Genomic DNA, 25,934 nt, shown 5'->3' with positions numbered 1-25,934 from the left:
ACCCAGCAATACACAATGAAATAACTATAAATGTCTACAGTATTAAAAGATCATAATTATGCTTCTATTCTTATAAACATACCATAAATGAACCTAATATATTGACTACCCAAAGGTAGTTCTATAAAATGTTATACAGAGCATAACAACTCTAATGTAAATTTGATAGGAAATTTATATGTCAGCTTTAAGCATTAAACATTTCGTTTGCCTTTGTAGAAGGAAGAATCAATTTAGGGTGGAGGATCAATTTAGGTGTCCTGAGATAAGAAAAAAAAAGTCAACCTGGAATATCTGAAACATACGTTACTTTTTTTCTGTAAACTGTCCAGTAGCAGAGACTCACAAAACCACTTTAAACAGCCGCGCTTTGAAAAACACACCTTGCAGTTCCACTGCTCACCACTAGATGATATGCGCCTTCATAAAAAAAAGGGGGGGGACTCAGAAAACTCAAAAGGACATCTAAATTTATAAGCGTAATTTGAATTTGAAAATAATTCTAGGTGGAAAAACCAACACTTCTCTTATTCATGGTTTATAAAGTGAGGTATGTCTATAATGTGTGGCCTGCTGCAGTGGGCCAGCAAGCCAGAGATTCTATGTGAGGGGCTTCAGAGGGCCTTCTGCTTAAAGCTAAGATCATGCAGTTAGGGAAGCCAGCTGGGTCACCAGGAAACATCTCTGGATGCATCCAAACAAGGTTTGTTAATCTGAAAGGGCCAAGAGGGCAGCTGTTGGGGGGCCAGGGGCTTGTGGACATCACACTTGTTTGTGTGTAACTTGGACTCCTGATAAGGGAGGGAAGGGGACAGGGAGCAATCACTGAAGGAAGGACACAGCAACTGAGTACAGGACAAACTGGTTAGAACCAAGATGGCAGGAGATTCGACTTCCAGTAGACCTTGAGCCTCATGGCACAGCCACAGGTGCCATGACAGTTCTTAGGCCAACCACAGAAGGTCCAAAAGTGGGCAAGGGCCCAATTTCTGGAAATCCCCACCCCTTCCTCAAAATACTTGGAATAACCCTCCTACTTATTAGCATATTAAGTTACCAAGCCCATAAAAGCTAACCACCCCACACCTCACGGCCTCTCTCTCTTGCCTTCTGAGAAGGCACACACTCAGTGTATGGAGTGTGCATCTCTGAATAAATCTACCTTCACTACACTATGACTCGCTCTTGAATTCTTTCCTGCTCAAGACAAGAACCTATTCTGCGTCAACATCGAGGCTCTGGAAAATACGTATTTCTGAAGGGAAACTGTGACTCCTGAATATGTTGGTCACACCTTAAGAAAGGCTGGTACCAAGTAGCAGGTAAAAATTTCGCCCTAAATGAAACTGTCAGCGGGTGAAATTGGCCTGAGTCCTCTCTGTCTCTCTTCTGTGTCTCTAAAGTCAGTCCCCTTCCTTTTGGCTTCTCTGACTTGTCTACATGCCCAGCTTCACTCAGGCCAAGACCATTTTCTCAGCCACTCTTATCAAAATTTAGTTGCCTTATGTCCCACTCCTCTAGGACTAAGCCCTTCCTAAGACAGGAGGGACTGCTAAGGTGTTACCTGTGGATAAGTGCTCACTGGGAAGGCCTCAGCCAGTCTCATTTGCATAACAGGTTTTTTTAGGCCATAGTGAAGTTAATAATAGGGGTTTCCTGAGAGACCAGTGAGGAAGATAAATTAGAACACCTGTGACATTTGCTACAGGGTCCGCGGTGGTCCCGTTAATGTCCAGCTCCCCAGTACTTCCAGGGGAAGACATCTGTGGCCTGTGGCTCTGAGTACTTCCCCACCATTTTGTGTGGCACCCCCTCAGCACACGTGGTATGCTGGACACATCCCTCTCAAGGATCCTGATGCAGCTCCTCTCTCCTGATGGCAGCGACCCCTCCCAAGATCCCTGTGGCTCAGCACAGTCCTCCCACAGTCCCTGTACCAGCTCTTCAGGGATCTGGGGCAAACGAGAACGAGGAGGGAGAGAAACGGTTTGCATCTTAGCTTCTTGAAAGTTCACACTGTGCCAATAATTAAAATTCCTTGAGATGCTGTCCTCGCCTCTCTCCCCGTCCACAGTGTGACTGAGGCTCTGCAGACCGCCTCCCCTGGGGGAGCCAGATGTGCTCACACTGACATTAACTAGAGCTGAGCCTCCCTAAGTTCTAAGTGAAACTTGCACAGTCAAGAATTTCAATTGTTGCAGCATCCCCAGGGTGCATCTTACACCTGCTGTGAGTGGTCTGGTGCTTCTCGCCATCAGCCTGGGTCCCTGAGGGGTTGATACTCCGCTGCTCTGTCCCTCCCCATCGTGAAGCTGCTATGCACACTGGCCTTGACCTCTGGCCCAGTGGAGGTGCAGATCCATGTCACTAGGAGGGTTCAATAGGATACGTTGGGAAGAAAACACTGCTCAGTGATTGTATCTCTCCTAACTCACTTAGGAAGGGTGCATAGCACCCTAAACATTGTGGGGTTCTGGGATGCAGCGTGATTTGACATTCAGAGCATACACAGCTCTCCTCCCCACAGCTGGTTTCAGGTGCCATCCTTGGAATATGGTTTGCCATGCTGTGTTCCTTCTTCCCAGCCTCCCCATCTTCCCTAAATCTGTGCATCCATTAGACCTTTCTCTCAGGCATCATGAATATTGACTTGCAAGCTGGCCTCTATATAACATTTCTGAAAAATATGGCTTCATTCCTAAAAAGGAATGTCAGGCTTCTAGCTTGACTTTATTGGAGGTCCTGGTCCAGCCCAAATGCTACCAAGGATCTCTTCCAGATCTCAGACTCATGTCCTCAGGCAGGCCCTGGAGTGGTTACCAATGATGCTTTGTGAAGCTCTTTTTACCAAAAGCTGAGACTGGTCTCAAGGCATCCTCCTGTAAAAACAGAGAGAGGACTCATCCCTGGTTGGAGTACCACACTAGATGCTGCAAGGGAAGTGGGAACCAAGGGAGAAAGAGATGGCTGATGGACTGTCCTAAAGGTTCAACGTCCTCTTAGTAATCTTCCATGCACTGACACTTTCACTCTGCTAGTCGGCTATAAATCCCCACTTTTCCTTGTGTTTAGAGTTGAGCTCCATCTCTCTCTTCCGTTGAGTAGAGCTGACCTCCTTTACAATAATCTTGAACGTTACCATTTCCACTAGTGTCAGAATAATTTCTCTTTAATAGCCAAGACCCCTGTCCAAGTTGTGCTGGTCAAGGCAGGAAGGACTCCTCCTTTGACCCTCAGGCTGCAAAGACCAGGGCTGCATTGGGCAGGTCATCCGGGAGTGGGGTTCTAGGAATCAGAGCCTGGAAACTAGGACCAGGGAAGCCACTATTCCTCCTGGTCATCTTCAGCCTCCATCCACGCTGTTCTCAACACTGCAATTACATAGACTCTCAATGTGACATCCTCAAACTCAGAAGGAGCTGTGTCACCCAACAAGGTGAGAAAACAAACCAGAGCTGGGTGGCAGAGGACCTGGTGTGGACAGAGGGAGAGATGTTGGGTAATACTCAGTGGGGAGGCTGCCCAATTCATCCCCAGGTGTGTGAAGCCTGGCATCACTTAGTGTGTAGAAATCTGAGATCCTGGGGATAGAGTTCTGAGACAGCAGGAGTACAAAAGACTCACTCAAAAGACCACATCCTGTTAACCCCTGAGAAGGAAGGTTTAGGTGAGGCTGAAAGAGACTTTTACAGGTGCTATCAAGATCATACAAGGGAGAGAGGGAAATAAACATTCTCCTTACACTCCTGGAGGCTGTATTCTTCAAGACTCTTGGTTGCAAGTAACCGTAAATGCAGATGATCTTAAGAGGAGAAAAGTAACTTCTTAGTTCAACTGAAAAGTACAGGAATAGCGCCCATTCCAAGCAAAACAAGGGCCAAGGATTCAAATCATGTTGTCTGGAAATGTGGCTATGCCCTGATTTCCTGTCAGCTTCATCTCAGGCAGGCGCCCTCTCCTGTGGGGGCAGCGATAGCCATCAGCCGCTCTGGATTTACCATCAGCAGGCTAACAATCCCAGAGTAAAGAGCACGCCTCTTCCTCCCCCACCCCCACAGAAGTCAGGGCTTTGACTCCCATCGGCGCAGCTTGGTCACGTGCCAGCCCGCTGGCCAATCACTGTGCCCGGATAGCCGTGCGCTGTAATAGGCCACGCCTGACTCAGGCCCTCGCGTCTGAAGCCCGTCCCGAGGAGAGAGAAGATTTGCACTGTAAACACATGGACTGCGGGTCCAAGGGGTTAGACCTCCGAAGAAAAGAGGTGAGCTGTTAACTCAAAGAAGAAATGCTGGGCACGCGAAACAACCAACCAGCCAGTGGCCTCCGAAGCCTCCTCACCCTCAAAATGGCAAGACTGTTGAATGCGGAAACTCTAAAGACAGACAGAGGTGACTCTGAGTCCTTATGACCTACTAGTGAGAGCTCGGCAAGTCGTTCCACTCCTGTGGGCCTCCGCTGTCACAGTGTACGATGGGAACAGCCTACGTACGCTGTGAGGGTACTGGGAGGGTGCAGTGAGACAGGTACTAAATGTTCACTAAGTGTTACACATGAATAGTCCTCTTCCCAACCGCCCCTCCCAGCCCCCAGCTTAGATGAAGCCGAATGAGGTAAAAGGTCTTATTTGTTTTCAAGGCTGTTTCCCCATTCCTTGTGTACGACAGGCATGCAGCCAACATTTCTGGAATGAATGAATGACGACGGAATTCATAACCATCCGGTGAGTTTCTACTCTTCAAATGTCAGCTCCTAAACCTTAGCAAACAGAATTAGTCATTTCCTCTCTTTACCTGCTGACTTTTTTTTTTATTATTATTATTAAGCCTTCTCACAGACCTTAGCAGCAAGGATGAGAACCAGGAATGTGTGACTCAACTTGGGATCCCACTGCTGGCCTAGTGCCTGGCACCTAGCACATACATGTTGATGAATAAAGAAGATCACCTGATTGTAAACTGACTATTCCTCAATAAATATATATATATATTTTTTAAGTCGCCTGGTCCAAACTCCTCTCCTTACAGATGTTGTCACAGAGACACAGAGAGGTTAAACAATTTGCCCAAAGCCACACAGCTTCCCAGCTGAGCCACGAGTAGTTTAATACTCTTCCTTCTACTTTGTACCACCTGGACCCTGGTTCTCGTGTGCTGCAATGAGTACTGCACACCGTGAAGGATAAAGCAAAGTTCTTTGTCTTCTAGGAAGGAAGGGGCACCTTTAGTACGGAAAGTCACCAGTACGGAGAACACCATCAAGTTCCAAACGCAAATACCATTCACTTGCTCAGTCCCACATATCAAAGAATTTTGTCTCAGACTTTTTCCTTTTGCGACCTCTTGTTTCTTTCCAATAGATCAGGCAGGGCTCAGCCATTCCTCCCCAGCTCCCATGACACATGCCCACACCCCCAATACCAAACCACAGAAAGAGGAGGCAAACAAGCTTTATTTGGGCTGGAGACTGAATGCTAAAGCCCAAGCAATGGGTTGATAAGCTCTCCTCCACGCTACTCCATCCTGTCCTCCAGCAGATGTCAAGCCACGCTGTCCCCAATATAACTACTCCCAAATTGAATTTCCCAAAGTTCAGGTGCCCTGCCTCATTAATTTCTATAAAAAACAGAATTTACCATTAATGCACTCGAGACAGTTTACATTATTCTCGTTGGAGACCATGAAAAAATATTTATTTTATTCATTTATTTGGTCAACCAACATTTCAACAGCTACTCTGTGCCAAGCACTGAGCATAACAAAACAGTGAATCATGAAGAATGTATGTGCTAGCTAAGGCATCAAAGTAATCCATTAACAACATTTGTTTCAAAATCCCCAAAGCAGAGAAGCTTTCTCATTCACCACCACCCCTGATATTAAATTTAAAGAAATGCTTTGAAAAGCATGTCATTTAACAGCTTTTTAATTAAGAGGAAAGATTCTTTCAGGGTAAACTTGATCTTTTTGACTGGCAAAAGGTATTTTCCTTAAAAATAAAATAAAATAAAAACAGCAGGTGGGTTCAGGCTGCTCTCTCATTGTTAGAAAGATGGTTGAGGTGATGTGTTCACTGCTTCCTTAACACCAGGAGGAAAGGCTGCTTCTAAATTTAAAGCATGCTGAATGTTTTGATGTGAGTAGGAAGCAAAACATGTAAGACTCCATCAAAAACCTTTTTTGGAGGCACTCAGAAGAGCCCAGTGCAATTTCTTCCAGGGCTCAGAAGCACAGCAAATATATCTGAATGAATTAAGTTGACTGCATAAACCATTTGCTTCCACTTTCATTTGTAATGAATTCATTCATTTTGCAAAGTTAATGACCCTAACTTGTTAGTGTTAGCTGGGCTTCTGGAATGTTTCCTGATATCCCAAAGCTACTCCCTTAAAAGGTATTAGTAAGTATCCTTTTTGGTGTAAAAGGGACATTTTGGATTCTCATTTACCCAAATATCTAATTTTTGAGTGAGGAAACTGAGGCCCAGGGTGTTTTGCTCAAGAGCACACAATAATGAGCAATAGAGCCAAAGCTAAAATAAGTCTTTAAACTCCACATTGAGTTACACTTAAATGATCCCATAAAATAACTATTCTTTGAAATTTACATGAGTCTACCAATTGTCGAGGGTCTGTTATGTAGACCTATTACTTTCATATTTACTTTTCCTTTAATCCTCACATAAAAACCTCCAAGATAAGGAGTCATAGATGGATGCCACTAAAGTGTCTAAATAATACCAGTATGTACCATTTATTGTGTACTGAGTACTTCCAATATATTATCTCCAATTCTCACAAAAAGTCTGCAAGGTATCATCATCCCTGTTTTACAGATGAGACTTGGTTCTCTAAGAGATGAAGCAACTTGCTAAGTTCACAAAGGTAGGAAGTCATGGCGCTGGATCCAGGTCTTCCTATGAAAGGGCTGTTGTATCCCACAGACCACGCCCCCAGCATTAGGCACGTGACTCCAGTGACAGTGCACTAGCAGTCAGGGGGTGCCTCCAGGTAGGGCAGGGCTCTCAGTAGAGCAGTGGTGCCGCATGAGGCCGCCTTGCACGGGGGTCTGCCTGAGCCTTCACTTGTCAAAGTCCATTACCTGACCCTATCATTGTCTTCAGGGGTGGCTCCTGTCCTTAGAAATAAATTCACATCAGCCATATCACAAAATAACTACCAATTACTTATCATGACAGTAATATGGATAACTATCATTCACTGAGTACATGTTACATATGCTTTATGTCCATTGTCTCTAATTATTATGGAAATGGACCGCTCAGCCCAAGAGACAGACCCCATTTTCCACTCAGGACACATCCTTATGTTGAATTGTGGTGCTTAAGAAGATCCTAAAGAATGTGAACAAAGAATTGTTACAGAAGGAGGGGAGGGTCTTACCTCATTCTGTGATGATCTACTGAGCACCCTCTAGTGAAGGATCATGGCCAGAAGTTAATTTCCCTTTTGTAAGCTGTAAGGATTTGACAGGCTTAATCTAAAATCAGCACTCATGTACAGACTGTCTTTTTTTTTTTTTGGTGTTCCATAATAGTTATGACAAAAACATATACTATGATGCCTAAAGTAACAGTCTGGTAGTATTTTGAGAAATCTTGTCTATGTCATCATGTAATAACATTTTGCCAAATGTCATGATAATATGTATTACTCGTGGGAAGACTTAAGAAGTTAGGCAATCTCATCTACGGCGACTTGATTTTGACCATTTTTTTGTCCTGCTATTTTTGGAATGAAACAGTGTATGAGGCCAAGGGAGCCATAATATACCTTAATACACACTGGCACCAGTATCTCATTTTCATCCACAGCAGCAACCAAGACCAACCTCACTTGAAAAAATAATAGAAAATAGAAACTTATTTGGGAAGTGCCTCAAAAGCCACCCACTCTTTTGCAGCCTTTAGCCTCTTAGGGGTAGCTATGTAAGGCAAGATCATGACAACAGGAGTCAACTGACGTACTTCAAGTAGAAGCCATTGGAAACAACCTAAATGTCCATTGACAGATGACTGAATAAAGCAGCTGTGATATATTTATACAATGGAATACTACTCAGCCATAAAAAAGAATAAAATAATGCCATTTGTAGCAACATTCTAAGCGAAGTAAGCCAGAAAGAGGAAGAAAAATATCATGTGGTATCACTTGTATGTGGAATCTAAAGAAAAAAGAAAAAATAGAGGAAACTAATGAACTCATCAACAAAGCAGGAACAGACTCGCAGACATATTAAACAATCTTATGGTTACCAGGGAAAGGGGGTAGGAAGGGATAAATATGGGAGTTTGAGATTTGCCAGTGATTACCACTATATATAAAAATATATTAAAAAAACAAATTCTTTCTATATAGCACTGGGAACTATATTCAGTATCTTGTAATAACCTTTAATGGAAAATAATATGAAAATGAATATATGTATATATATGCATGACTGAAGCATTATGCTGTACACCAGAAATTGATACATTATAACTGACTATACTTCAATAAAAATAAATAAATTGAAAAGACTGTACTAGAGGTATTGTTCTCTTTTCTCCTTGAATTTTTTTTTAAAATGTGACTGCACAAAACAATAATTATAATTCTATACTGTAGGATTTGTGTCACATGTAGATACACTATATATGGCAATAATAGCACAAAAGAGGGAGGAAGAAATAGAGCTGTATTGGAACCAAGTTGCTGTGTTTTACCAGAATGGTCATTATTAAACTGAAGCAGGTTGTAATAAGTTTACATATATATTGTAACCTAGAGCATCACTAAGAAATTCATTTTTTAATTAGTTAATAAAACAACACAGGAGTTAAAATGGCATCCAAAAAAATTTGTTTAACACAAAAGAAGTCAGCAAAAGAGGAACAGAAGAACAAAAAAGACATAAGGCAAACAAAAATCAAACAGCAAAATGGTAGATATAAATCTGACCTTATCAGTTATTATATTAAATGTGAATAGATTAAACACTTTAACCAAAAGGCAATCACTGTCTGCCTGGTTTAAAAGTCAAGCTCCAAAAATACTCTGTCTTCAAGAAAAAACTTTAGATTAAAAGACACAAATAGATTGAAAGAAAAGGAATGGGAGAAATATATTATACCATGCAAATAGTTATTATAAATACCTACATTAATATCAGAGAAAAATAGAATTTAAGACAAAAAAAATTACTAGAGATAAGGAGGGACATCACCTAATGATAAAAGGATCATAACACCAGGAACCTATAAGAATTATAAATATATAAGCATCACTAAGGAAAACAGTTTGGAGATTCCATAAATGAAAAATAGAGTTAGCATCTGATCCAGCAATCCCACTCCTGGGCATGTATCTGGAAAAGATGAAAACCCTACTTTGAAAAGATATGGGTACCCCAATGTTCACAGCAGCACTATTTACAATAGCCAAGATATGGAAGCAACCTAAATGCCCACCAACAGATGATTGGACAAAGAAGTTGTGGGGGGTGTGTGTGTGTGTGTGTATATATATATACATATATATATATATGTATATATATATGTACGTACGTATATGTGTGTGTGTGAAAAATAACATGTATAAGTGAATCACTATGCTGTACACACACACACACACATATACATACATACACAATGGAACACTATTCAGCCATAAAAAAAGAATAAAATAATGCCATTTGCAGCAACATGGATAGACTTAGAGATGATCATACTAAGTAAGTCAGACAGAGAAAGACAAATATATGGTATCACTTATATGTGGAATCTAAAAAAATGACACAAATGAACTTACTTATAAAACAGAAACAGACTCAAAGACAGAAAATAAACTTATGGTTACCAAAGTGGGAAGGGGAGGGATAAATTAGGAGTCTGGGATTAGCAGGTACAATCTACTATGTATAAAATAGATAAACAACAAGGTCCTACTGTATAGCATAGGGAACTACATTCAGTGCTTGTAATAACCTACAATGAAAAATAATATGTATAAGTGAATCACTATGCTGTACACCAGAAACTAATACAACACTGTAAATCAATTATACTTCAATAAAAATAAATAAATAAATATACAGGTACCTAATAACAGAGTGCTGAATACATAAAGCAAATATTGACAGAATTGAAATAAAAATTTAGTAATTATAGTTAGAGATTTCAAGTCCCTTTTCTCAGCAATGAAACTAGAAATAAAATAATGATACAGAAGTTGTAAACAACTATCAACCAACTGCACCCAAGTAACACATATAGAAGATTACACAATGGTTTTAATTCACATGGAACATTTTCCAGAGCAGATCGTACGTTAAATTATGAAACAAATCTCAATAAACATAAAAGGATTTGAATCATACAAAATACATTCTCCAACAATGATAAAACTAAATTGGAAATCAACAACAGAAATTTGGGAAATTCAAAATTTTGAAAAGCATACTTCTAAATAACCCATGAGTCAAAGAAGAAATCACAAGTTACCTAGAAAATATTACAAACAAAACCAAACATATTAAAATGTATAAGTGCAGCTAATCCAATGCTTAGAAGAACATTTATGGCACTGAATGCTTAAATTAGAATATCTATAATCAATGAAAAAGAAGAGCATATCAAACCTACAGTAACTACATGGAAGGAAACAAAGATCAGAGTAGAGAGGCAGAGGGTATAGCTCAAGTGGTGGAGCTCATGCTTAGCACACATGAGGTCCTGGGTTCAATTCCCAGTACCTCCTCCAAGTAACAAAGATCAGAGTGGAAATCAATAAAATAAAAATCAACAAAATCAAGACAATTGTTTTGACAAGATGAATAAAACTGAAAAAACTTTCACTAGACTGAGAAAGAAAAAAGATAAAAATTATTAATCAGGAATGAAAAGGGAATGTAACCACTGATCCCACAGAAATTGAAAGGATTATAAGGGAATATTAGGAACAACTTAATTCCAGCAAATTACACAATTTAGCTAAAATGTATCAATTCCTAGACAGACAAAAATGACCAAAACTGACCCAAGAAGAAATTAAAAATCTGAAAAGATCAATAACAAACAAAAAATTGAACTAGTAATTAAAAATCTTCCCCCCAAAAAAAGCCCAGATGACTTTACTAGTAAATTTTATCAGCTATTGAAGGAAGAAATATTACCAATTCTACACAAACTCTTTAGAAAATATGTGTATTACTTTGTTAGGGCTGTGTGGATGAAGAATGTCGCCTACTGTATCAGTGAACAAAGGATGTTGCAGCCATCAAGCCAGCAGCCACTGCAGCCACCCCTCTGTACACCCTCAGGGGATTCAGGGTGGAGAAAGCAGCACACTGGCCCCAGAGAGTTAGGTGCAGATCAAAGGAGTGATTTCAGTAAGCTCAGACTCTTGCATCTTCCCAAAGAAAAATGCTAAATTCATTAACTTGAGATACCTCGTTTTCTTGAATTAACAGTCATCTTTTGATGTTCCAACTACCTGTTTGTTGCAACACCTCCCACCCCCCCAACCCACCCCCCCAGAATCCTGGTTCCTTCCTTACCTTTTGTGGAGCAGTCCCTCAGCCATCTGAGCAGCTGTCTTCTGCGCTCAAGTCCTCAGAAAGCCTGCCAAATAAAATACAATTCTCAACTTTTGGGTTGTGCAATTTTTTTTTTCAATTGACGGCTGCCATAACAAAGTACCCTGAACTGAATGGCCTACACAGAAATGTATTACCTCACAGTTCTGGAGCCTAGAAGTCTGAGATCAAGGTGTCAACAGGGCTGGTTCCTTCTGAGGGCTGTGAGGGAAGAGTCTGTTCCAGGCCTCTCTCCTTGGCTTGTAGATGGCCGTCTTCTCCCTCTGTCTGTCTGTGTCCAAATTTCCCCCTCTTATAAGGATACCAGTCTTATTAGACTAGAACCCACAAGAATGATTTTAAGTTGATGACCTCTGGAAAGATCCTATCTCTAAATGAGATCACATTTGAGGTACTAGTGGTTAGTACTTTAACATATCAATTTGGAGGAGGGACACAATTTAATCTATAACAATGGATGAGAAACAAATACTTCACAACATAAGTCATTATATGAGGCCAGGATTATCCCCGATACCAAAGATATCGGAAGTAGAGAAAACTAAAGACCAATATCACTCATGAAAATTAGTACAAAAAATTAAAAAAATAACACTAGCAAACTCTGCATATGTTTTTTAAATTACATACCGAGTGGGATTTACTTCAGGAAATTACAATTGATTTAACATTTGAAAGTACATTAATATTATGTACCATATTAATAGAATGAAGGATAAAAAAAACACATGATCACATCAGCAGATACAGAAAAAACATCTGACAAAATCCAATACCTGGTATTCATGATTTTTAAAAAGCAAACAAAAAAACTCTTCTTTCACAAAGTAGACAAAAACTAGAACTTCCTCCACCTGGTAAAGAGCTTCTGAAAAAGTCTACAGCTGTGCTATACTTAATGGTGAAAGACTGAAAGCTTTCCGTAAGATCAGGAACAAGTCAAGGATGTCCATGCTTTACCATTTCTATTCAAACCTTTGGCAACCTGGGTAAAGGCTTCAGCAGCAAAAACGTTACCAAAGCCTTTAGCCAGGAATAGGCTACAGTAAGAAATTAAAGGCACCCAGAATAGAAAGAAAAACATAAAACTATCATTATTCACAAAATATGTATGTAGAAAATCTGATAGAATGTAGAAAAAGCCTACTAGAAATAGTAAGTTTATCAAAGCTGTAGAATGCAAGCAACAAACAATCTAAAAATGAAATAAAGAAAAAATTCCAGTTGCAAGTCATAAAAAGAATAAAACAAAAAATCACTGAGGACTTCAAAACAGTGCTTTTAAAAGGTTTTAAAAAAGTGGAGAAACATATCACGTCCACAGGTTGGAAAACTCAGCATTGTCAAGGTGGCTGTTCTGCCCAAGTTGATCTGTAGATTCGAACGCAATCCCTATCAAAATCCAGCAGGATGATTTTTATAGAAACTAGCAAGTTGATCCTAAACTATATATGAAAATGCTAGACTAGCCAATATAAGTTTGAATACGAAAAGCAAAATTAAAGGAGTCATACTACTTCATTTCCAACTTGACTAACAAGTATAGTAATAAAGTGCAGTATTGGTATATAGACATATTGATCAATGGAAGAGAATAAAGAGTACAGAAATATACCTCTACATTAATGGACAATTTATTTTCAACAAAGATGCCAAAACAATCTGCTGTTAAGAACTATATTTTTCAAGAAATAGCCCTTACAATTGAATATGCAAGTAAACAAATTTAGTTCTTATCTCACTCCGTAAACTTTAATGGATCATAGGCGTCAGGGTATGAGCTAAAATTATATAATATCTAAAAGAAAGCATAGGAGAAAATCTTTCTGCCCTTGGATTAGGCAGAAAACTCTTAGATTTGACACCAAAAGCATGAAAATGCTGATAAATTGCACTTCAACCAAATTCAAAACATTTGTTCCTCAAAAGATACCATCAAGAAAACAAAAAGGGAAACCATACACTTGGAGAGAATACTTGCACATTATGTATTTGATAAAGGATTTGTATCCAGATCAAGCAAAGAATTATTACAGCTCAATAATTAGAAGGCAATTAAAAAATACACAAAAGATTTTAGTAGACCTATCACCCAAGAAAATGTATAAATGGCTCAACATCATTACTTACTAGGGAAATGCAAATTAAAGTCATAGTAAGATACCATTCACTACTCACCCACTACAATGCCTATAAGTAAGAGACTGACAGCACCAAGCACTGATGAGATTCTAAAATGGTGCAATACTTAGGAGAACAGTGGGGAAGTTTCTTTAAAAGCTGAACATTGGCTTAACAAATAATACGGCAATTTTACTCCTAAGTATCTACTGAAAAGAAATGAAGGTGTGTGTCTACACAAAGACTTGCAAGTGAATATTCAAAGCAGCATTATAAGCAAAAAATGGGAATAATCCACATGTCCATCAACTGTGAATAGATAAATGCTATGTATCTGTACAATGGAATGCTCTTTAGCACTGAAACCACAACATGGATAAACATCAAAGTCATTATGCTAAATGAAAGAAACTATACACAAAAGACTGTATATTGCATGGTTCCATTTAAGAAATTTCTAGAAAAGGCAAATTTATAGAACTAACAAGCAGATTATCGGTTGCCTGAGTCTGACAGTGAGAGAGAGAAATAACTGCAAATAGATACAAGGGAACTTTCTGAGTTGATGGAAATGTCTTAAACTGGATGGTTGCACAGCTCTCTATATTTGCAAAAATAATGTGAACAGTTTGGTAGGCTGAACTGCTCCAAGGGTGTAAAATATCACTAGGAAGTTGGGCTGAGTTTGATGGGCAATTGGAAATGCAGTCTTGGAGCTCAGACAGATGTGAGTTTGGAGGATGTAGTTTTGGAAATTATGCACAGGGTGGAAATCATGGGAATGGAGGCGATCAGGAGAGAATGAAGGGTAAGCAGCACAGGACATACCCTTGGAGAACACCCATCCCCAAGGAGCCTGAGGACGCAGAGTTAGAACAGAGTTCGCTATGCCATTTAAAAGAGAAAAAAATCTCCCATGCCTTCATGAGACTCACCTTCCAGAACAGACGTCGGCAGTGGTGGTAAAGTCACAAAGAAACACAGGCAGACAGGAGGCAACAAACGGTCCAGGCTGTAGTATTCCTAGATGATAAAGGTACAAAACATGATGATTTCGCCCTTTTTCCTCATCCCTTAAAATAGATTTACTAACAGGTAGGATGCACCAAGAAACATTCTTCTAGTTTGGTTTGCTTGTTCTTAAGTCTTGTCTTTCTCGGGAGGTGATACATTAATACGATTTTTAAAATAAAGATTACATAAAAAAGCCATATAGAGCAAATCTTGTTCCTCACCTTCCCACCTCCCACTACATAACAACCTTAAGCAGTTTCCTTGTTTTTTTTTTGTTTCTTTGTTTGTTTTTGTTTTTGTTTCTGTCTTTTTCAGGAAGTTTTGAAAAAGAATTTAGTAGAATTACAGAAAAGCATGTGAAAATAGAGTGGCATAAACAAAGAGGAAGGGTGGGGGAGGGGAGACCATGGTAGAAGCACCGTGGTCCCTCCTTATCTGCGCTTCCACTGTCCGCAGTTTCCTTTACCTGTAGGCAACATTATGTAGAAAGTTCCAGAAATAATCCAGAAGTTTTAAATTGTGAGTTATTCTGAGTAGCGTGATGAAATCTCCTGCAGTCCTTTGTCCAGCGTATCCACGCTGTATATACACTGCCTGCCCGTTAGCATAGGAAAAAACAGAATTTATGTAGGGTTCTGCCCTATCCCTGGTTTCAGGCATCCACGTGGGCTCTCGGAACCTATCCCTCCGCAGATAACCGGGGGACGACTATGTGGGAGAAAAGAAAAAGGTGGGGATGGAGAACTTCAGGTGGGGCTTAGGTGACATTCTCTGGGTCCTGTCCCTACCCCAAGAGGATTGTCTAGCCCTCACCCCTGCCTCCCCTCTGCTTCCCCGAGCAAAGCCTGACCTCGTTTGCTGGGACAGCAACGCCGCCCTGGATCTGCGCTCGCCAGAGCAAGCACCCACCTCTCTGCCCGTGGCCTCCCTCGGCGTGGGGCGGGGCAGGGCGAGGAGGGAGGTCTGGCCAACCACGGCTCAGCTCTTAAAGAGGTGCCGGGTCTCAATCTAGTCATTAAAACCCATTGGTTAATGCAACCGGTACTTCTAACACATTACTGCCGGCTGAATTCAGGTGTCTTCAATTATCCAATGATTGGGATAATTGAAGACACCTGAATTTGGCCGGTGGTAACATGTCGATGTTAATTTCCTAACTTAAAAGATGGTGGTTATGTAGGAGAATACCTTCTTCATAGTGACGGAAATATTTGACGTGATGGAAAATCATGTGGGCAACTTTCAAATGGTTCAGGAGTAGGGGGAATGTGCTTTGTACTATACTGGCAACTTTTCCATACGTTTGAAATTGCTTTAAAATTTTTAAAAGCTGTATGTTAGTGGGTAGGTTGGGTTGATGTGATGTTTTTGGTTTATGGGTTAGTAGGACCAGACAGAACAAAATGAACGAGGTGGAGGGGAGAGGTCACGTGTTCCCCCGTCCTCATGTTTGTAGAACTCCCGGTTACAAGGCTGGAAGTAACCCTGTTTGCCTTGCAAAACGTAAACAAAGACATTACCCTTAAACTGTGCAATAATGTGCTTTCCTCATCCCAGCTAACAGCAGGACTCCAGCAATCAGACCAAATAAGTTTAGTGGCTGGCGCTGGGAAGGTTCGCTCCCGCAAAGAAAGGCAATTTAAGTAATTAGCCCAGTCTTTCTGGTAGGATCAACTCCTGGGCTCAGCGGGTGCGAGGGACCACACGGCTGTTAGGCAAGAAAAACTATTCTTCATTTTCACCCTTTCTTCTTCTAACCCAAACTTTCAAGGCATGACCAGAGAAGACACTTTTCCTCTCAGTGTCCCAGATGGAAAGAGGCTGACGGCAAAGCCAAACCAGCGCATGCTCACAGTGTTTGTTTCATTTTGGGTTTTGATCGTTTGTTTCCCAGTGAAAACAGCTTTGTTGTTTCTCCAGATTATAAAAGTAATCCATGCTTGTTACTAAAACAAATATAGGCAGTAGCAAATAAGGATAACTATAAAGTAGAAAGCCAAAATTATCCACAATCTTCCCACCTAGAGAGAGCAATGGTTCATAATTTAGTGTATTATCATTCAACTTTATATAATTATAAATAAAAATATTTTTATAGTATAGTTTTATTTTATCTATTTTATTTATTTTATATTTTTATTATATAGTTTTAGTAGAGTTTTATGGCAAACTAGCTACATTTTAACCATTCTAATCTGTTTTCCTCTTCCTCTATCATGTTAATAAATATATATTACAGATGTCATGCCACAAAGAATCCTTTGCCCAGACAACCCAGTAGAAAATTACACAGAAGACTTTAGCAGGCTTCTGGGGGCAAAGCCCAGTAAACGTTAAAAGAAGCTTCATTGGTCATCAGGAAAATTCAAATTAAAACCATGATTACCCACCAGAATAGCTAAAATGAAAGAGACAGATAAAAGCACACGGTGGCAAGGATGTGAAGCAATTAGAACTCTCATACACCACTGTTCAGTTGTAAATTGGTACAAACACTTTGGAAAACTGTTTGGCAGTATCTATTAAAACTAATCATATGGACACATAGATTCGGAAGGTCTCTTCCTAGGTGCATATACATCTTCACTGAAATGCATCTACATCTTCGTCAAAACACAGGTACAGGAATGCGCATACCTTCACGATTCATAATGGCCCCAAACTGGAAACAACCAAATGTCCGGGTATCACAGGATGGATGAATAAATTGTGGTATATCTGTAATGGAATACTATAGAGTAATGAGAATGAATGGAGCCCAACTACACAGATGACTCTCACAAATGTAACACTGAGAAGAAGCCAGCCACAGATTATACACTGAGCAATCCATTTGTAGAAACGTCAAGAGCTAGCTTACTAACCATGGTGAGGTCAAGATAGAGGTTACTCCTCTCGGGACAGGGACTGCAGGGGAGCACATGGGGACTTCTGGGGTGTAGTAAACTTCTCTTTCTTGATTTGGGTACTGGATATAGGGGTGTATTCACCAAAGTTTATCAAGCTGTGCCTTTAGGATCTGTGTGATTTTCTGTATGTAGCAGGTCAATAAATATACTACTACCAATAAAATTAAACGGATCAGCTCTCCAAAGCCTGGAATCAACTGTTTTGAATCAATTATATTCAGACTTTTTTTCTCACAATCAAATTGTAGGAATTTCCTAATTTTAAGGCAAAAACTACATCCAGACTGCATACAATATTGATGGCATTTCCATTTTTAACCCTCGTTTAACTATTTTAACCTGTATCTGCTTGTTCCTCTCAGTAGGCACTGCCGTATTAAGTAACAAAGAACATCCCAATCCTTGGCTCCTTGAGTTGTCCCCAAAGGGCTAGAACAGTGGTTCTTAGGGAAGGTAAGGGGTACATTGCAATCACCTACACGCACATGCATCCAGGCAAGTGCAAACGAGGTTGACGTTAGTTGTACATTGTCAAGATGCTATGGATTGCTAACTCAATTTTGCCTCAGGTCCCAGGCCACTCATTTTCCTAGATCCTGAAAGTGCTGGTTCTTGAAGACTCAGGAGAGTCCCTCCCCAGAAATTGTTCTCAACAGAATGAAGCTGCCTGCTCAGGTGATGCTGTTTCCTGGGGCAGCGCACATCCAGTGACTGGTCCACATAGGACCAAGAAGGCTGGCCCCTGAGTCAGTGGAAGACTACTCTGAAGGCCCGCTCCAGTTCCAGGTGCCCCATGATTTGGCTGAAGCCTCTGTTGAACTGCATCCTGGCTCAAATTTTCACTCTATCCAATCTTGCTTCCCTTATCTCCTCCCAGGCGTGGTGTCTGAGACTACTCCCCATAAACTTCCTGTATGCAAAGCTCCATTTCAAAGCCTGTTTCCCAGGAGACCTGACCTTAGATGTTCACTTATGAGAAAGAATTCAAAATGCATGTCCCATCACTGTAAGCCAGTACTGTCCAGGATAGGCTTTATGGAAACTTAAAGGCACACAGAATTGTGATTTTGGAAAAGCCAACTTTAAGCATGCTGGATAACGAACCACTAGGAAGCCTCAGGTCAGAAGCACAGATGGTCAGAGTGAGTTGGGGAACCACTGCTCAGGTTGGTCTAACCAGAGCAGAGTGGCTCTGCTGGGAAATAGAGACATGAGGTTTCAGAGGCCAATTAGGGCTGGTTGGAAAAAAAGCCTTGGCTTGAAATTAACACAAGGAACCTGGGGTGATTTTTCAACAAGTGCTTCACAAAGGTAAAGCTGCTTTCGGATGAATCTAGCAGCGAGGTACAAGGCTAACTGCAGGTGAGAGCGACAGCTTGAAGGCCAGCATGGCAGCTGGGGCCACAGTCCCGGGGAAAGGCACAACATGTCCTTCCTGCACACAGCCCACAGGGTGTCCCTAAGATGAGAGCTGTCCTTCCCATCTGAAGGGCCATCAGGAGAAAAAGGAATCGGCCTTGCTCAGTGGGGCAGCACCAAGCTATTAAGGAAGCAAACATCAGTGAAATGCAAGGAGACACACAAAACCAGAGAGCTGCCCAGCAGTGAACTGGACATTTCTTTGGCAGAGGTAAGCTCCCATCCCTGGAGATTTTTAAAAAGAGGCTGGTGGTTTCTTATTAAAGATAAGAGGAAGCCTGCAATGAGTAGAAGGTTAAACCAGAGTCCTTTAGTCTCCCTTTTAAGTCTTCTGCAAAAATGAAAAGAAAAGCTTAACTCTACCAAGAGGAAAACAGCCACATCTTACTGACACATGAAACTAGCGGGTGAAAAAGTGTCCTCAATTGCCTCCAAGTTTTCGAACCCAGGGAAAGAAATGCAGTTGGTAAAATTGACCCTAGTGTGAAAGTTAATTGATGGGCCTCTCCTTTTTTTAATAAGAAAGTATTCTTATTAAATTATTTATTTGTTATTTATTTTTCGGAGGCGGGGGGATTAGGTTTATTTATTTATTTTTATTTTTTAGAGGAGGTACTGTGGGGACTGAATCCACGACCTGGTGTATGCATGCGCTCTAACCCTTGAGCTAAGCCCTCCCCCTACCAAGGGCCCTTTTTTTAAACAGTAAAGTAGAAAGTCTGACTCAAGTTCTCGTTGAAGTAGAAATGATGCATGTGGTGTCTTGCCTCAACCACAAGACAGGAGTGACACAGTAGGGTTATACGCCTCACTTCCACCCAAAGCTCACTCCCAATTTGCAAAACGGAGCTTCCAACTGCCAGCCGGCTCACAGCGGCTCTTTTCCCCTTCATAGCTCCTGCTCCGCTAGAGGAGAAAAGGGATTCCTAGCAGCAGCAAGCCAGGAGTTCATAGTCTCCCACTAGTCCCTTCACCCTCACAGCCCTGTGAAAGATGGGGAGTATCCAGTACTTCCATCATGAGAAGGGCAGCATCTTCAGGCTTAGCTAAACAGCTTTCCTCCAGGTGCTGGTTACAACTGGGCTCACTCATCCCAGGTCTTTTAAAGAAGCCATCAATTTGTTGAGAGCATTTTTGGGGACTCGGTTTTATTCTGGAGTTTGTCTCTTTGAAAATGTAACTTTATCCAGAGTTATCCAGAGGATGTTATTTTATTATATTTATAAAATATTTTTATTGTATTTCTAAGATCGGTTTCTTTTTGCTGAAGTTCTTTTGCTCTCTCAAGTTGGGTTTTATTATACTGATCTGCCCTGTCCCCTTTCCCCAACCACTTCTCCGAGGACTGTAATTCTTCATGGTTTCCCACTTAGGGAGCTGGTATGTTTGGTTCATATTCAAAGGAGGATAAAAACAGAGGGAATTTGACTCACCCCTTTTTCACAGTGTGCCTCCATCTTTTCCATGGAAGACTTTTGTTCCCGGAATGCCAGTCCCATTTGCAGTATCGCTCAGAATCACAGGTGAGCACAGGTCATCTGGTCTACTACACACTGAAAGGGTTAAAAGGCACACAGGCACCATTGTGTATTTTGGGGTTTCCTGTCTCCAGTTTGCATGTCTGAGACCAGTTTTGCTCCTGCCGCAGAGCTAACCATAGGCATCGAAAAGGGGAAATACATGTTTCAATGGAGAATATCACGTGGAAGAGGAGAGCACTATTTCGGCGAAAACAGAATACAACCACAACTGTTTTTCAAAGGGTTGAGAAAAAAATCACCAAGAGACAACTTTAGAAATGTTGAAAGACAAGAGCAAGCTCTCCAAAACTGCCGTGAGAGTCAACTGGGGTAGAATATCCACGGTGAGGTTTTCATCTCTGTCTGGTTGCTCCAGGGTAACGGACAGATGTGCATGTGGTAGGGAGGGTCTCGGCTTTCAAGGGCACCTACCCACCACTGCCCTGGGCTAGGAATGTAAGGAATCCAGTGTCAGGGTCCTTGCTGGTAAAATGGTGAAACGGCGTCTTCACAAGTGTTTGTGTTCTTTCCGTGAGAGAAGTTCTAGAACAACTTTTTCCTGTAGAATCCTTGAAGGGTAAACCTTCTGGGTGATGCTGGCTCATTACTGTGTGAATGAGGTCAGGGCTGTTAGTTCCGCATCCTAGGGACCAGTTTGCTGCTGTGTTTCATGGCCGAAGACCACAACTCCAACCTCAATCAGCAATGGTCTGACTGTATTTAGGATGTTGGCAGTCACGAAAAAAACAGGCAAGAAAATACTTGTGTTTCAACTGGAGGAAACTTTGTGCAATCCTCATGACAATGTGACTTTCTTGCCACATCCTCTTTTTCTTCAGAAGGTACTTTTTAAAAAATTTAACATGTATTTATCCAATCATTTGGCACTACATTTCCATTTTTTAACAACTGTGATCAAATGTAGACAGGAATAAGTCTCTTCACTTGCCTATGCACCCAGTGTCCACTTGTGCTACAGGAATCTACTATACTTGATTTTTATGAAAACTTGCAGTTTTTCTATGTATATAATAAGCATATATAGCATATAGCATATCTACAATTCTATGTAGATACATATTACAGTTTTTATACACAAAAAATTCGGTTTTTCATTGAATTGTATTTGGGGGGGAGCCTTGCAAATCGGCACACAAAGCCCTGTATTCTTTTCCATGGCCTCATAATATTCCATTTGGTAGCCATTTGGGTTATCCATAATGCTTTGCATTTTTTAACAAGGTGCAGTGAATAACTTTATACATACATCCTTAGGATGTTTCTATAGGGTAAATTCCTAGAAGTGGAAATTGAGAGGGATGTGCATTTGTTATAGGTATTGCCAAATTGATTTTCATGATTTTAAACATATGACATGGAATTTTAAGAAAGGACTTACCCTTACCTCACACTAGATAAAAAATTAAGATGGAACGAAGACCTAAATGTAAGAGCCAAACTATCAAACTCTTAGAAGAACTCATGGAGTGAATCTTCATGATCTCAGATTTGGCCATGCATTCCTAGATATGATATCAGAAACATAATCCATGAAAGAAAAAAATAGATAAACTGAACTTCATCAAAATTTAAAACTTCTCTGCATTGGAGAAAACTACTAAAAAAGTGAAAAGACAACCCACCAAATGGGAGACAATATTGCCAACTACATGTCTGCTAAAGAGCCATGATCCAGAATATATAAAGTGTAGTTTACAATTCAACAATAAAACAGCACGATTTAAAAATGAGTAAAGTACTTGTGTAGACATCTCTCCAGGGAAGATACACAAATGGCCAAGAAGCCAGGGAAAGATGTTCAACATCATTAGTCATTGGGGAAATGCAAATCAAAGCCACAATGATGCACAATAATTGAATATACTTTATAGCCCTGAACTGGACACTTAAGATGGTTACAATAGTAAATTTTATGTTATGCATATTTTGCCACAATAAAAAAATTAAAGCATAGACCCTTAAAAAAGAAAAAAAAAAGCCACAATGAGATAGCAATTCAACCTACTACATAGCTATAATGAAAAGAAAAGAAAAAGAAAAAGAAAAACAAGTGGTATTGAGGATGTGGAGAAACTGGAACACTCTTACCTTGCTGGTCAAAATGTAAAATGGTGCAGCCACTCTAGAAAACAGTCAGGCAGGTTCTCAAAACATGAAACAGAGTTACCATCTGACCCAACAATTCTACTTCCATGTATACACCCAAGAGAACTGAAAACATGTCCACACAAAAACTTACATGCAAATATTCATAGCAGTGTAATTCATAATGACCAAAAGGTGGAAACAACCCAAATGCCCATCAACTGCTTAATGGATAAACAAATCATGGCCTATTATATACAATGGAATATTATTTGGCCATAGAAAGGAACGAAGTACAGATGCATGCTATAACTTAGATGAACCTTGAAGACACTGTATTGACTGAAAGAAGCCAGTCACAAATTACCACATGTTATGTAATTCCATTTATATGAAACATCCTGAAGAGGCAAACGCATAGAGACAGAAAGGAAATTAGTGATTGCTTAGGATGGGGAGGTCGGAGGAGGGGAAGGTTAACAGCAAAGCAGTGGATGAAAAGTTCTAAAACTGACTGTGGTGATTGATGGTTGCACAATTCTGTGAATGCACCAAAAATTGTGAATTGTTCACTTTAAATGGGTGACTGGGGTAATATATGAATTATATCTCAAGCTGCCACGAAACAAATGTCATCTAATTACAAAGGAATCTAGTTACCTGTTCATGGCGGGATAGTGAAGGTTGAGCTTTCATGATGATCCTCACTTGAGAACCTATTGAATCTTATCAGCCATCACCGTCCAGCACGACCTGGACAGTCTCCGAAAACGCTCCATTTGAAGCATTGGGAATCCAAGAGCACTCCCTGCCATTTGGTAATTTTCAACCAGTAAAAATGTGCCAACCACCACCTTCACCTGATCTGTCACCATTTAACTTTTGGCTTTTCTCTATATTGAAACAAACTATAAAATGAAAGAGATGGGCACTCTTGAGGAAAACACTTCTAAACAGTACACCACCCAAAGGTGTTTTAAAACAGTAGTATTACTTTATTTTATTTTTTATTTAAAAACATTTTATTGATATGTAGTTGACTTACAATGTTACTTTCAGGTGTACAGCAAAGTGATTCAGTTATACATATACATACATATATTTTTTTTCTTTTCAGATTCTTTTTCACTATATGCTGTTACAAGAAATTGAATATAGTTCCCTGTGCTATACAGTAGGTCCTTGTTGTTTATCTATTTTATATGTAGTAATGTGTGTCTGTTAATCCCCAAGCCTTAATTTATCCCTCCCCACCCTTTCCCCTTTAGTAACCATAGTTTGTTTTCTATGTCTGTGAGTCTAAAGCAGTAGTTTTAGACGCATGTCAACAAGTTATGTGATTAGTGAATTAAGTGAGTAGGTAGGGAGGGGAATGCTTTGAAAGCCATGCATCATTTATCTCTGAAAAAGCACAATTCACTTATTCTGTTGTTAACTAAATCTTTTGACTGACCTCATAAAAAAAAAGCCCCTAAAAATTAATAAGTAGAAGATTAGTAATCCATTGGGGAAAGGACAGGAAAAGAGTTTTCAGAAACAAAAAATGTAAAAATAAGATTTAGAGGTGAAAAAGTGTCTGTCCTCCCACAAGAGAAAAATGCAAGTTAAAACTATCCCCACATTCCATATTTCCTCTGTCAGAGTGGCAAATATCAAAAAGCTTACTGATACGGTGGGTTTTCAGAGGTGTGAGGAAATAGGAACCTCGGATTATTGATAAAAAAAATTAATTGGCACATTCCCCGGAAGGCGATCGGACAGCACCTAACAAAATGTACAAGGCCCGCATCCTGTGACCCAGAGATTCCCCTTCGAGGAGTCGTGCTACGAATGCATTTTTCTCTTTCCTCTGTCTTTTCTCCTCTCTCTTCTAATACCCACTCCATGCCTCAAGTGAAGTCAATAAATAGTAATAATTCCCTTAAACTCTACAGAATTAATTTCTTTTCGACTACAGGAATTGGCAGCTCAAAAAAAAAAATCCCCACAAAACTAGATGCCTTAGCAATTGAAGAGAAACCTTAAAGGTTCCCTCTATCAAGGTTCACAGCTATAAAAGCATTAGATGAAGCTCCCAGTATACTGCACTGTAGGTCGGGTTAAGAATCCTATTCAGTAAGAGCTGGCATGACTGGGTCCAGGAAGCTGAGCCCAATTATCAGCATATGTGCTACCCTAGTGCCCCCTGCTGGTGAGATGCAAAAACAAACGTATGTGGTAGTTTTCGTTAACACTTTCTTCAATCGCTGCTCTGAAAACTCGGCATTTCCTGCGACTTCCGACTTACTGATTATTACCTCTGCTCTCTCCATCTCGCACCTCTTTCTTGAATCAGACAGGCTTGCCTCCTACGTCTCAGTGAAGAGCGAGATCCCTTGATATCCCACCTTCTAAGGCTCTTTTCACTACTCTTTCCTGGCTGTTTCTCTTTGGGTCATTGTAGCTCTACCTCTTCTTCTCCTTCAGTGTGTCTATCTGCCTCTGCACTGGCCACTCCCCATGTACCCACGTGGCCCCTTGGCCTCCCACCCACAGAGGACCCGCCATCCCCTCACTCACTGCCCAGTCTCATCTACACTTGCTCACTCCCCACTCATTCCTTAATTCAGGGTTTCTTACAATGAGATCTGTGGACCATCTACATACTATTCACCTGATTGCCTGGAACCTACAATTATAACAAGGAACCCAGAGAATTCACACACACACACACACACACACACACCATAAAGACCACCCTGATTTTTTTACCAAAACATATGCTCTTGTCCAGAAACTTACCATACCTCCTAACCATCTAAAGAGTTAAGTGCAAAAGGCTCATTCTTGGCTTTCAAGGCTTTCGGTAAATTGTTCAAAAGATCTGCTGTTCCTTCCTGTAAGAGGATTATATATTCCTACCCACCAATGGTAGGCTTGGCTGTCTGATGTGCTTTGGCCAATGAATGTGGGCAGAAGTAACACAAGCCTCTTTCAGGCAGATGCTGGGAGAAATGTTGCAGAGTTCTGCCACATTCTGTTTTCCCTCAGCCAGAACTGATGCCACTTCAGCTGGAGCCCAAAGCCAAGATGCGAGGAGCAGACAGAGTACAGGCAACCCACAGTGGAAACCTGATGTAAATGAGAAATAAGCTTGTTGCATCACTGCAATTTGGAGTCCTTCGTTACTGCAGTCTGACTTTGCCTAAGCTGACTAATACAAACACTCCACAAGTTGCTTTCCAAACTTTATTCCTCATTACTCTCCAATACTT

At 40.6% G+C, this 25,934-nt stretch overlaps 1 protein-coding gene and 1 long non-coding RNA gene across 3 annotated transcripts in view; one reads left to right on the top strand and one right to left on the bottom strand.

Moving 5' to 3' along the window:
- GPR39 (G protein-coupled receptor 39) overlaps positions 1 to 25,934 on the bottom strand; it is a 292,796-nt gene that overhangs the window by 259,269 nt on the left and 7,593 nt on the right. The window contains exons 1-3 of one of the 2 annotated variants that reach the window (XM_006196105.4): positions 15,577 to 15,635; positions 14,648 to 14,735; positions 11,553 to 11,616 (exon numbers count right to left, since the gene is read on the bottom strand). The gene's annotated coding sequence lies outside the window, so the exon portion shown is untranslated. Of the gene's footprint in view, positions 1 to 11,552; positions 11,617 to 14,647; positions 14,736 to 15,576; positions 15,636 to 25,934 lie in introns of those variants that run through there. The other variant, XM_072960859.1, reaches the window with a different exon arrangement.
- LOC140696579 (uncharacterized) lies at positions 4,145 to 4,959 on the top strand. The gene is made up of 3 exons (XR_012073064.1): positions 4,145 to 4,261; positions 4,636 to 4,720; positions 4,824 to 4,959. It is a non-coding gene; the product is annotated as an uncharacterized lncRNA (long non-coding RNA).

This window comes from Vicugna pacos, chromosome 5 (genome assembly GCF_048564905.1).
Source record: "Vicugna pacos chromosome 5, VicPac4, whole genome shotgun sequence".
Classification (NCBI taxonomy): domain Eukaryota; kingdom Metazoa; phylum Chordata; class Mammalia; order Artiodactyla; family Camelidae; genus Vicugna; species Vicugna pacos.
Note: the sequence above shows the minus strand (reverse complement) of the source record. Positions and strands in the feature narration are given on the sequence as shown.